Source organism: Benincasa hispida, chromosome 1 (assembly GCF_027475165.1).
Source record: "Benincasa hispida cultivar pf3 chromosome 1, pf3_genome.v1.1, whole genome shotgun sequence".
In the NCBI taxonomy this organism is placed as follows: domain Eukaryota; kingdom Viridiplantae; phylum Streptophyta; class Magnoliopsida; order Cucurbitales; family Cucurbitaceae; genus Benincasa; species Benincasa hispida.
This window is the reverse complement of record NC_143478.1, coordinates 22,901,203-22,913,282: the sequence shown is the minus strand read 5'-3', so window position 1 is coordinate 22,913,282 and position 12,080 is coordinate 22,901,203. Positions and strand designations below refer to the sequence as shown.

General features: G+C 31.3%; 1 long non-coding RNA gene across 1 annotated transcript; it reads left to right on the top strand.

Annotated features, from left to right (window-relative positions):
• The first annotated feature begins 6,841 nt into the window (after positions 1-6,841).
• On the top strand, positions 6,842-8,656 carry LOC120089045 (uncharacterized). Its single transcript, XR_005485075.2, has 2 exons — positions 6,842-7,486; positions 8,171-8,656. It is a non-coding gene; the product is annotated as an uncharacterized LOC120089045 (long non-coding RNA).
• Positions 8,657-12,080: the final 3,424 nt, after the last annotated feature.

The following is a 12,080-nucleotide window of genomic DNA, read 5'->3' as shown; positions in this document are numbered from 1 at the left end:
CTTGACGATCAAGGTCTCAATCGACAAGAGCCTTGCAACACTCTTCCTAGTGTTGCAGCACTGCGATTGATTTCTATATAATCTCTCTTTAATTTTAGGTCATTTATACTATCTTTTGGAGACTAATTTGATAAAGGTCGAAGTGGAGCTTCAATTTCCTTCTTCTCCCTTTAGATACTAGCATCTTAGCTTAGGATTTACATTTTTTTGGGTTTTAAATGATGGATTGAACTTTTCCTCTTCCTCTTGTCTATGGGATGTTGAGGTAACTTCTATTTAATTTTTAGAACAAGAATCTTATGTATTTTTCTTGAGATCTTTGTTCTTTAGACTTAATGCATAATTAATTTATGTTTTCTTGAGTCTTGCTTGATTTTGATATATATTTGTATGTTGGATTGATGCCCTTATCATGAATGTATGTCTTAGCTAGTTGATTTCGGGCTCACACGTTTCTCTAATGTTCTTCAATGCTTAAAATCACCCCAACAACAAAGGGTTGAATGTGTATGCTAGGATTTATAGTCTAATCTTGGATCTTAGGATGCATGCTTGATCTAGGTTCAAGGATAAATCAGTTGGTTGAGGTAGGGCTTTCCCATTAATTAATCGACACAATGGAATCCTAAATCTTAATGCGCATGTGCTTAGTCTTAATTGATCGCTATCAAACTGAATTAGGATTTAATGCATGTAGTTTACCTAGGACGCTTTCTTAGTTTGGTGCTAGCTAGTTGTCCGCCTCTGTAGAGGCTAGCTTGGTTGTGTCAAGCAAGTGTTGTGTTCACATAAATCGATGGTATGTCCAATTAACGGATTTTGATGATTGAAATTATACATAGGATCTCTCTCACACTCAAAACTAGATAATTCCTATCCCTAGTTTAAATTTACCCTCGCATTTTATGTTTCACGTTTTTATCCCTTTCCACCTGAACCTCTCATTTACCGCTCTAGTTAAAAATTAACTTAAAGAAACAAATCGCGCTTCCTTGCGGATCGACCCGTGCTTACCACTGTTACTACGTCTTTGTAGTAATAGGAGTAGTTCGGTTTTATAAATTTTCTTTTGATCTTTGGCTCTTTATGGGAATTAAACGATACCAAAAAGGACAATGTCAAAAAGTTGTAAAAAAGAAGAAGATAGAACACCACCACCCAAAGAGCCTATATCCACTTTCAAGAGAGTCGGAGATTTATTCTTGTTCATCCAAGAGCAGGAAGCAAAAGAGGATTACAAGATGAGTACAATTTTACTCCCTCTGTTTTCAATACGATTCACAAATGAACCCAAATTACTTTCTAACAAAGAGTTTTCATATTCTTTGTATTCTTTAACTGTTACAAAAGAACTATATTTGTTTTGAGTTTGTTACTAAACTTTATTTTAGTTAAAGGGTCAATTGAGATGAAATTGATGAAGCTAATGCACAGGGAGACTTCGACTGTGGTTTCAATATTAGGTGATTTTACTTCAACAATTTTAACACTTTTGTATTATTGATGAAACTGATTGCCTATTTTACAAGGAGAATTACAATGGAGTTTATATACAGAATTCAATGACCAAAATAAGAAAAGTGAAATCCAGCCTAATTTGTGGATCAAAATGATAAATGAAAATTAGGAAAAATTATGTTAATAGTGCCTAATCCAACTTCTTCATTTAAGATAATTGCTTATGAGTTCAATTTGTAAGTGCTTTTACTAAACTGGTATGAATGATTAAAAAATATCCCTATTTCATTTAGGCGCTCACTGAAACGATGGGGAGTGAAAATACATTCAGGCACTCGCCTATTTCACTGCACATTTTTTCTATTTTCTCTCTTTAATCCGAACATGATAATTTTCTTATTTGAATGTTGAAAGGTTTTCATTTATGATTTTGTTTTTCATCCTTTACATGCCCGTGTCTTATTTATATGTTTGGAAAAATTTGACCCTTCAAGCAATATATTAAATGATCCTTACATTTGAAACTTCAAGCAAAGAATCTTGGTCCTTCTCTTGATAATAATGAATTGTGGTTCTAATAACATTCTAGTGAAGTTCCTTTCCTTCGTTGATAGTATTTTATGTCTAATCTCAAGTTGTTTACGATGATAGGTAGTATTATATCTGGAGAAACTGGATGTAGTAAGACTACACAACTTCCTCAGTACCTTTTAGAATCAGAAATTGAAACTGGTTGATGAGCATTCTATAGCATAATATGCACTCAACCTCGATGGATCTCTGCTATGCTTGTTTCCTAAAGAGTACCATGAAGCCCTTGGTGAAACAGTAAGCATTCCTCCTCCAAGGTGCTTGGATATACGTGCAAATAATGCATTAACTTCATGAGCTACAGTACATTCTAAAATTTCTTACTCTTAATCTTTACTTCCATGCCGCATCAAAGATTTTTTGTAGGTTGGCTACAAAGTTTGATTAGAAGGTTTGAAAGAAAAAAACACCTACTTGTTGCTATGCACCAATGGTATATTACTTCAGAGGCTTCTAAGTGATCGTAATCTAAATGGGATTACCAATGTCTTTGTCGATAAAATTCACGAGCGAAGCATGAACGATCCAATTGATCAAGATGTACAATGAGGATCGTATCCATACGATATTGTACTTTTCGACAAATATAATCTGTTTCGTTCGTCGAGTGCCCCACCCGGTTCACTGGGCTGTTGGCCTACCAAGCACTTGCTCGCAACACAAGGTTTGGTTTACAGGTTTCGGGCCTTTTCTTTGATTTTTTTTTTCTTTTTGGTGTATGTAACTGATTTTGTCGGGAAGAACTAAAGGTATGGCCTCTTTTACTTATGTTGACTATTTTTAAGTATTATTAATCTCTATATTCATTTTACTGTGTTTCAGATTCTGTTGATTGTCTTGAAGGATCTCCTTCCACGTCATCGAGATTTAAGATTAATCATCAAGGTTTAAAAGGTTAAAAAAAAAAAAAAAATCTTATTTTAGACCCTTTCTTGTTTGTAGATCAAATTTAACTTTTGATTTCTTTGAACATACTTCACCTGATTTCCTTAGTTTATTATTTTGTCCTAATATTTGTTAATATTTTCTGTTATTGTTGGTTGTTATTGTATTATCCTTTTGTGTATTGACACTTGTTATTATCTTTCCCCGTTTAATGGACCGTATGACCTCATTTTTTTGTGCTGAGAGCAATTCTATCAATATTTGTATATTTTACTATTACACAACCCAACTTACTCAACATAAATTATGGCACTCAATCAACATAAATAAAGACAAACCACAATGAAACGATGTTTTTTGGCTTTTGTTTGGTTGAATCTTCTAATTTTCTCATGAATACCTTTTGTGATTGGTTGCTTTTGTTTTGTTTCGTTTCGCTTGCTTTACTTGTTAGACATATTAGGTAAGCTTGTGTTGATGATGGTAGTTGTTTTGCAATGTAGTATGTAATACTTTTACTATTGTTAATGAAGTTGGATCCTATTTTATTGAGATTATATTATTCGGAGTTGATTTCTAAACATTAGGTGAAGTTATATTGGCTTATTTATTTTGGTATGGTTATTAAGTTTCCCCTACCCTCAAGAATGGTTTGTTTTTGTATCGTGTTTGAGTTATTAGATATGAAGGAGTTATTTGTAATCATATTAATTCCTTGGTTAGTCTCCTCGTTTGTTCTCCTTTTTAGGTCTTTTTGTGGATGTTCTTTGTTGTTCACCTTTGAATTCATACAAATGAAGGTTTAATTGGTTATTCATTTAATATTTTATATATATTGGAATTTGGAAGTTAAGTTCCAGTTAAATACTTTTTAAATCTTTTTGAGTTGAACTTCATAGTTCTTCTTAGTCTAATTATTTGTGCATCTTAGTCTAATTATTTCTAAAAATCATATAAATAGTTCTCCTTGACCACTTGTTTAACTATTTGTGCATCTTAGTCTAATTATTTATGTTTGTTTCTCAATATATAAAAATTTAATTTTCCTTATTATTTATGCTTTCTTAGTTAGAAATGTTGGATAGGCTAAACCTAGATGCTAATAGATAATCAAATGTCATTATCTTTCCCCATTCTACAAAAGTCCTTTGAATACATTTGATTTCTATTTCACTAACAATACTCATTTTAGAAATATCCACCATTCATAGCATTTGACAAAGAAACCACAATTGTTGATCGGTGGAACTTCTGATTGGATTGCCTTTTGAGTCTACTTCTCTTTGAGGTAAGTTCAATTGATTTTATATCAAAGTAGATATTGATCTGTAACAGGTATAGAGTTTTGCAACTATTTTTTTTTTTTTTTTGTGGAATTTAATTTTTATTTGGATTTGGGGATGGGATGAGATAGGATGGAGTTTGTTTCTCAACCTTGGTTTCTTGGATATGTAGGCTTCAACGATTCACCACTGCAATCGATTTTGGAAGGAACACTCTATTAAAGAATTGAGTTCTGTTTGTGGAAGGTGGTTTTGTGACGAGTTCAATGTCATGATGAGACTGGTTAGCAGATCCAATATATGATTGTTATTTGTGACTGTAGGTTTAAATTTTGGCTTTACGAGAATGGTTTCCTCACTTCTTACATTGTAAATATTTTTGAAGATTTATTTATAATTATTAGATGTGTATGAAGAACTATATATTTTAAATGTACTTAAATATGGGCAAACGACTTCAATATATATATATATATATATATACATATATATATATATATATTTATTTATTTATAATTTTCTTGGTTATGTAAATGTATTTAAATACATTTGAAGTTTGTAGATAGAAATAGTTTTGATTTTTCAATAATATTTGAAGCAAATTGTACAAATGTTTTAATAGCAACAAAATCTAAAAAAGAAATAATGTAGTTAAAAAGTGCTATTAAGTATTAATTATAGCATTTTTTTTGTTGCTACAAAAAAAGACTATAGAAAGTTTCTACAATATTTGAATTATGTAATAGAAAATGTATGATCATTTGTGATTGTAGGTCTAAATTTTGGCTTTACGAGAATGGTTTCCTCATTTCTTACATTATATTTTTGAAGATTTATTTATAATTATTAGATGTGTATGAAATATGAACTATATATTTTAAATGTACTTAAATATGGGCAAACGACTTCAATATATATATATTTATAATTTGTATTCTTATGTAAATGTATTTAAATACATTTGAAGTTTGTAGATAGAAATAGTTTTGATTTTTCAATAACATTTGAAGCAAATTGTACAAATGTTTCAATAGCATAAAATCTAAAAAAGAAATAATGTAGTTAAAAAGTGCTATTAAGTATTAATTATAGCATTTTTTTGTTGCTACAAAAAAGACTATAGAAAGTTTCTACAATATTTGAATTACGCAATAGAAAATGGGTTATTTATAGCTTTTTTTTCTACTACAATGAAAAATGCTACTAAAAGTCGGGGACTTTCAATAACATACTTCTGGTAGCATTTTTTTCAACACTATGAAATGTTTGCATGACATTAAATTAAAGCTATTGAATATTAAATATCTATAGCATTATTTATAGTCGTACAAATAAGCTATGGAAAGTCAAAGGCATTCAATAATATCAGCTATGACAACATCTTTAAAACGTTATGGAAACACTTTTATAGCGGCTTTGCAATGCTATTGAATGTATTTTATAGCGTGTGCTGTTATAAAAAATGCTATAAAAGACTTTTTATAGCATTTTTCTCATGCTATGAAAAGTTTTGATAGCATTTTGTTTGCATTATCGAAAATGGACTTGTTATAACGCTTTTTATAGCAGTAAAAAATGCTATGGAAAGTCAAGGACTTTCAATAATATGGGCTACGACAACATTTCGAAAATGCTATGAGAAGTCTACGATAGCGTTTTTGTAATGCTATCGTAGTTGATATTTGTTGTAGTGTTATATACTACATACCATTCAGGTTATTATTTGAACATAATTCATCTGTATGTCTACCATATATTATTTAAGTTACCTAAAATAACCTTAGACCTTAGTTTATTGGATTGAGTTAATGCACAAAATAAAATAATTTTTATTTTATCAATAACAATTTGTTTATACAAGTTTATAGACTACGTGAACAAAGAGATTTAAGACACTAATCCCAACACCTTGACGGCTTTAGGCCAACAATTTTTCTGAACTCCACCACTCTTTAATATAGACCGCAACATGTTCAAGGTTGTGCTACTTTTCCTCTGTAAAATGCCATTTTGTTGTGGCGTATATGCTGCTGTTAGTTTTGTTTTAATACCATACTCCTCACAAAAAAATTCAAATTCTTATGAGTTGTATTCACCACCACGATCCCTACGAAGAATCTTTATTAGCATGCCTGCTTCCTTTTTAACCTTTACTTTAAAGCTTTTAAAAGCTGAGAAGGTTTAAGATTTTTCTTGCAAGAAATAAACCAAGTTTTCTGCTATAATCATCAATGAATGTTACAAAGTAACGTTTACCACCACTTGATATTGGATTTATGGGACCACAAATATTGGAGTGAATAAGCTCCAAAACTTGCTTTGCTCTCCATGATTTTCCTTTTGGAAAACTATCTCTATGTTGGTTCCTAACCACACAATCTTCACAAATCTCAAAGTGGCTTATAATTTGTGTTAAACCTGTCACCATGTTATTTGCTGCAATGTTTTGAGCCCATCAAAATTTAGATGCCCATATCGAAAATGCGATAACATACCTTATCCTTCACTTTTGCTGAAAGATGCGAATAAGTTAGGGTTTGGAGATAAAGCGGAAACGACCGATTTGATGTCATGTTCACTTAAGCAATCAAGCCTAATTTCTCATGTTGGACTCTACATACTTTGTTTTAAAATAAAGATCTCATACCTCTTCTCTTGCAATTGACCAACTCCCAATAATTTGGTCTTCAAATCTGGAACAAAAGAAACAATGGAAATAGTGTAGATAATGTCTTATTTGGGTTGGAGAGTGATTTTTCCCTTTCCCAAAACAAATACCGTGGAGTTATTACCTAACTTGACAGTGTTGCAAAAGGTTTCGTCTAGTTCAGAAAAAACTCCCTTATCTCCACACATGTGGTTGCTGCAACCAGTGTCTAAGTACCACAAATTTGGTTGTGTTTCTTCATTCACATGACACACCATCAAAAGGGAAACCTCTTCCTCTTGTTCTACAAAATTGGTCGATTTTTCTGATTTTTTTTATTTAAATTAGTTTGACATTTTGGCAGATAATGATCATACCCGTGGCATCTATAAAATTTACTTTCGTTGATGAGTTGTTGAGTTATGGCCTCCTCGTCCTCTTCCTCTTCTTGTTCCTTGAGATTGACTATCTCGTTTCTGTTGGTGGTGGTGGTTCCATTGGTTGTTGTTTCTCTTCTCTTTACCTTCGCACCTACCTCCTATAGATATTGATGGATTTCCTATTGAAGCTTTCAAAGTTTGCTCCTCGTTATCTTGTTACTTAATCTTTTGTTCATGTACCGGTAAAGAACTTTGCAACTCATCAAGTTAGAGTTCATCAATATTACTAGATTCCTTAATTGCACATACAACAAAATTGAATTTTGATGTCAAGGATCTGAGTATCTTTTCAATTATGATGATATCCTCTAACTTATCCCCAAACATCCGCATCTTATTGGTGATTTCCATAACTCTTGAGAAAGAAATTGCAATTGACTTACCCGACTTCATCTTAAAGTTTTCAAACTCGGTACAAAGTGTTTGAAGTTGTTGTCTCTTTGCTTTCACTAAGCCTTCATAATACTTTCTTTCGTTGAATCCCAAATCTACTTGGAGGTGTCTTTGCAAAGAATTGTCTCTAAGATTGAACAATCAATAGCTTGAAATAAGTAATTTTTGGCCTTCAAATCTTTCAATTTCATTCCTTCGATTTCAGTCTTTTGTGCGTCTATCATTGCTGTTGTTAATTCTGGTATTCCATCAAAGACAACATGTCAATATTCTTTTGATCTCAAGAAATTCTCCATTAGTATTCCCCAATGATCGTAATGACCATTTGTAGAAAATAACAAAGTATTTAAGTGAGTTTTATTGGGTTTTTGGTGAATTTAAAAGCCCAATGACAGAAATTATGGGTAGTGGCAATTTTGTAATTATATCCATCTTCTCCAAAACTAGGGCTAAAATTGTGACCTTCTTTCTAGGAAAATAGCTGCAGCCATCTGCGGGAGTTGAAGGGAGGCAGATCCATAACCGTCTGGACAGAGGGAGTGCCGAAAGCCGTCTGGGGGTTGAAATATTCGGGAAGCAGCCACCTGGAGAAAAACGGCGTAGCCGACTGAAGCAAAAACGGGAGAGGCCGCCAGTTTTTTCGAGGAAGAAAACAGAGAGTCGCGTAGTCGGCTCCGATTTTTTGCGTGGGTGCTCGTCGGTCAGTGAGCACTGTAAGCCTCCGTCCATGGGTGTTGCTCGGCGTGGTTCCGACGGTGGACGATTATGTCTGACGTGGGGTTGTTCTCAGGCGACGTTGTGTGCGGATCTCTCGATATCAGTGGATATCGAAATTACAGATTAATGAATTGTTGATTATTTGTAATTTGTAAATTCCTTATTACTCATTAATAAAATTAATTCAAGCTGGTTTGGATATAGACCAAACTGGTCGAAAATTTTCAGACCATTGTTGCTAAGCTGAATTTGCCGTTTGCCTTTTAAATGAACTTAACTCTCATACCACTGTTATTGAAATAGCAAAATATCAGAGTTTTAAGAGAAATAGAAGAGATAAAAGGAAGTGGAAAATGAATTTTAATTTTTATTCCGCAAAGATGTCTATTTAAACCCGTACATATGACGGAAGAAAGTTAAAAACTAGCTATAAACCAGAACTGATGGCTAACAACTAGGAAAGTGATTATATGAATAACAAACTCCAAAAGATTAGGACATTAGCTTGGACAATTGAAAATTTCACTTAACAAATTTAGAATATGAACTTTCTATTGTTGATTCCTAAATTTTCAAAAGTGTCTAATAGGTATACGAATTTTCAATTTTGTGTAAATAAGTCCTTAAACTTCAAATTTGTGTTTAAAATCGATATAAAGTTGAATTTTATGTTCAGTTTAACCCTAAATTCACGTATAGTAGATATAGGTGAATTAAAAGAATATGTTGAATAGGACAAGAACTTAATAGATATAAAATCTAAAATTTTAAGGATTTATTGAACACAAAATTAAAATTTTAAGGATATATTAAACATTTAGTAAAGCTTAGGAACTTAATGAACATAAAATTGAAAGTTTAAGAATATATTAGCCATTTTTTTAAAATTCAATGATCTATTTTACATAAAGTTAAAAGTCGAGGGACTAATTAGATACTTTTAAAAGTTTAAGAATCAAATAGACACAAACTTTTAAAACTGTCGACAATGAGTGGTTGATTGTTGGAGGTCATTAATGAGATGTAGAAGAAGATGAGAAAGGTAAAGAAAAAGGTAGAAGAAAGAAGAAAGTAAAGTATTTTATATTTAAAATATTAAATAATTATTTTTCTATTTCTTTTGAAAAAATACATCGTCAGCTTTTCGCTAGTAATTAATAAAAATGGTGATAAAAGGACTAAAATACTAACTAAATTCAAACTTCAAAGATAAAGTTATTGAGTTTTGAAAATTTAAACTTAAATGCAACTTAACCTAAAAAAATAAAATGGCCATGAAAAGAGTCTCAAACAATCTAGAAGTTCTTTTAAGGCTCGAATTGACATTTTGTGATTTCTCAAAAGAAAAAAAAAAAAAAAAAAAATCGAATGATCCTTAGAAGGTGGGGTGAGTGATGATGATGTATCTGATTGACTATTCTTTTCTAGAAAGCATATCCCGTCCTAAAAAAAAGTGCATCTCGTTGTTGGAGATTATTAAAAGAATTCAATTACAACATTGTTAAAAGAAAAAAAAAAAAGAAAGTAAGTTATTATTATTATTTGTCAAATAGTTCAACTATACTCAAATGGACCATAAAAACCGCAAAAATTTTGATTGATTAAAGATGAAACATCATCAGAGATGTTCCACAGTGTGAATTGTGAAGTTTAAACAATCCAATCATTTTGGATGCAATGCTAAGTGTAATTTATTTATTTCTAATATTCCAAATTTAATATATATATATATATATATATAAACTTGTAAAAATTCTTGGAAGTATTCGTTTGATCAGTTTTCTACCACATAAAGAAACTACCACTTCAAGGGCCTAGACCCAATAAGCCTAATAATCAAAGATGATTGTACAAATAACAATCATATCTAAAATAATAAAAAATATAGAACAATGATAAACATATTAAGAATATGGTATAAAATTAACACAAGATATCACTAATAGCAACTATTAGTGATATCTATATAGGTAAATGACGAAAAAGTCTACTACTACAGAAATTGAATTACGTGACGTTTTTTTAATGTCAAGTAAAGGGTATATCTGATGATTATAAAAGCGTCGAGTATTCGACTATCAAGTATAATGTGATAACTTGATTTTAAAAAAACATCGAGACAAATATTTCTTCATAGTCAAGCTGATTAATTCTTGACCTTTATTACGTATCATATGTGATTATTCTTGACATTTTTTATTTGTCAAATATATTTTTATCTTGATACGAAATAATGGACAAGTTATTTAATTTTTGACAATTTCCAATGTAATCTATGTTTTTTTTTTTTTTTTTCAAATTAAACATTCAAATTTAATTTCTATTTCTCATTTCCTACATTATATGTGTTCCAATAAGACAATTTCATCAACTAAAATAAATAGTTGCACATATTCCAGGTTTACATATTAGCCCAATAAATCCAACGTAACTTAATAGTTCCAGTTTTCTATTACCTTTCATGTATATGAACGATTCCAAAATTTACAATAGTATATACTATATATCCCCCCCCCCCCCCCCCCCCCAATATATGATAATTCCAAAATTACAAGACCAATTCATAAGTGCTATATATTCCAAAAATTATAAGACTAAAATTATATCCCCCACCACACGTTTCTTTGAAGTATATGACCTATAATGGGTATGAACAAAACATTTACACAAAAAAGAGTTTTGGGCATTCCTATGTAGCCACATACACAATATTCACAATTTTATGTCTACAACGTTATTAAACTACCATTTATATGAATAATTCCAAAATTACAATTCTATATTAATACTTTCAATATTACAACACTAACAACCTCATGAATAATTCAAACATTACAAACTATCTCTCCCAACAAGTGAATAAAACTCATTTGGACATAGTACACTTGCTAACAGAAAACGAGTTATGATCCTTAATCATGAGACACATAGCATAAGTAATAATAAGAAAAAGAGACTGCACCATCCTCCAAGCACCACAATACTGTAACTCCAAAGTCAAAGCCTCATCGAGTATTATCCTCAACTTCTTGAAATCGAAAAACAAAAGATATCCCTTTTAGCTATAGTTTTTTCTAGTTCTGGAATTAAATGCACTTAGTCCACAAATAAAAAAATTATCTATTCTAAAATTTTAACTATAACCAATCGAAACAAAATAAAAAAAAAAGGGTTTAAAATGGAGTTGTTTGGTACTACTAACCTCACTAGACAAGTTTGTAGGAATGTATCAGCAACAACGAAAGCAATAAGAATCATTTAAGCACTCTAATTCATTAATTTTGGCAAAATATAAAGCATGCTTTTGCAGAAAACAAGTGAGTTTCATGACGTATCTTTGTAGAACCTCTTCAAAGCTCAATCTCCAACTGCAATCTTCTCCAAATCTTGTTATAGACCACCTCAAGATCTTCCCCACTATTCGCTTGGTGCTCTAAATTGAGTTGTGGGACTCAAAACAAGCTTGATAAAGGGATTAAGGAGAATAACTCACAGTAGCAATCTTGTTGAAGAACCCTTTCTTCAGCACGAATTTTCTCTGAAATTATCTCTTGATTGCTTGCCCGAAATTAACTCCAAACTCTTCAATATATTGCAGATCAACATGCAAGGGAGAGAGTTGCATAAGTTGCAACTCATGCTTGGAGTAACACAAGGCAATGGTGA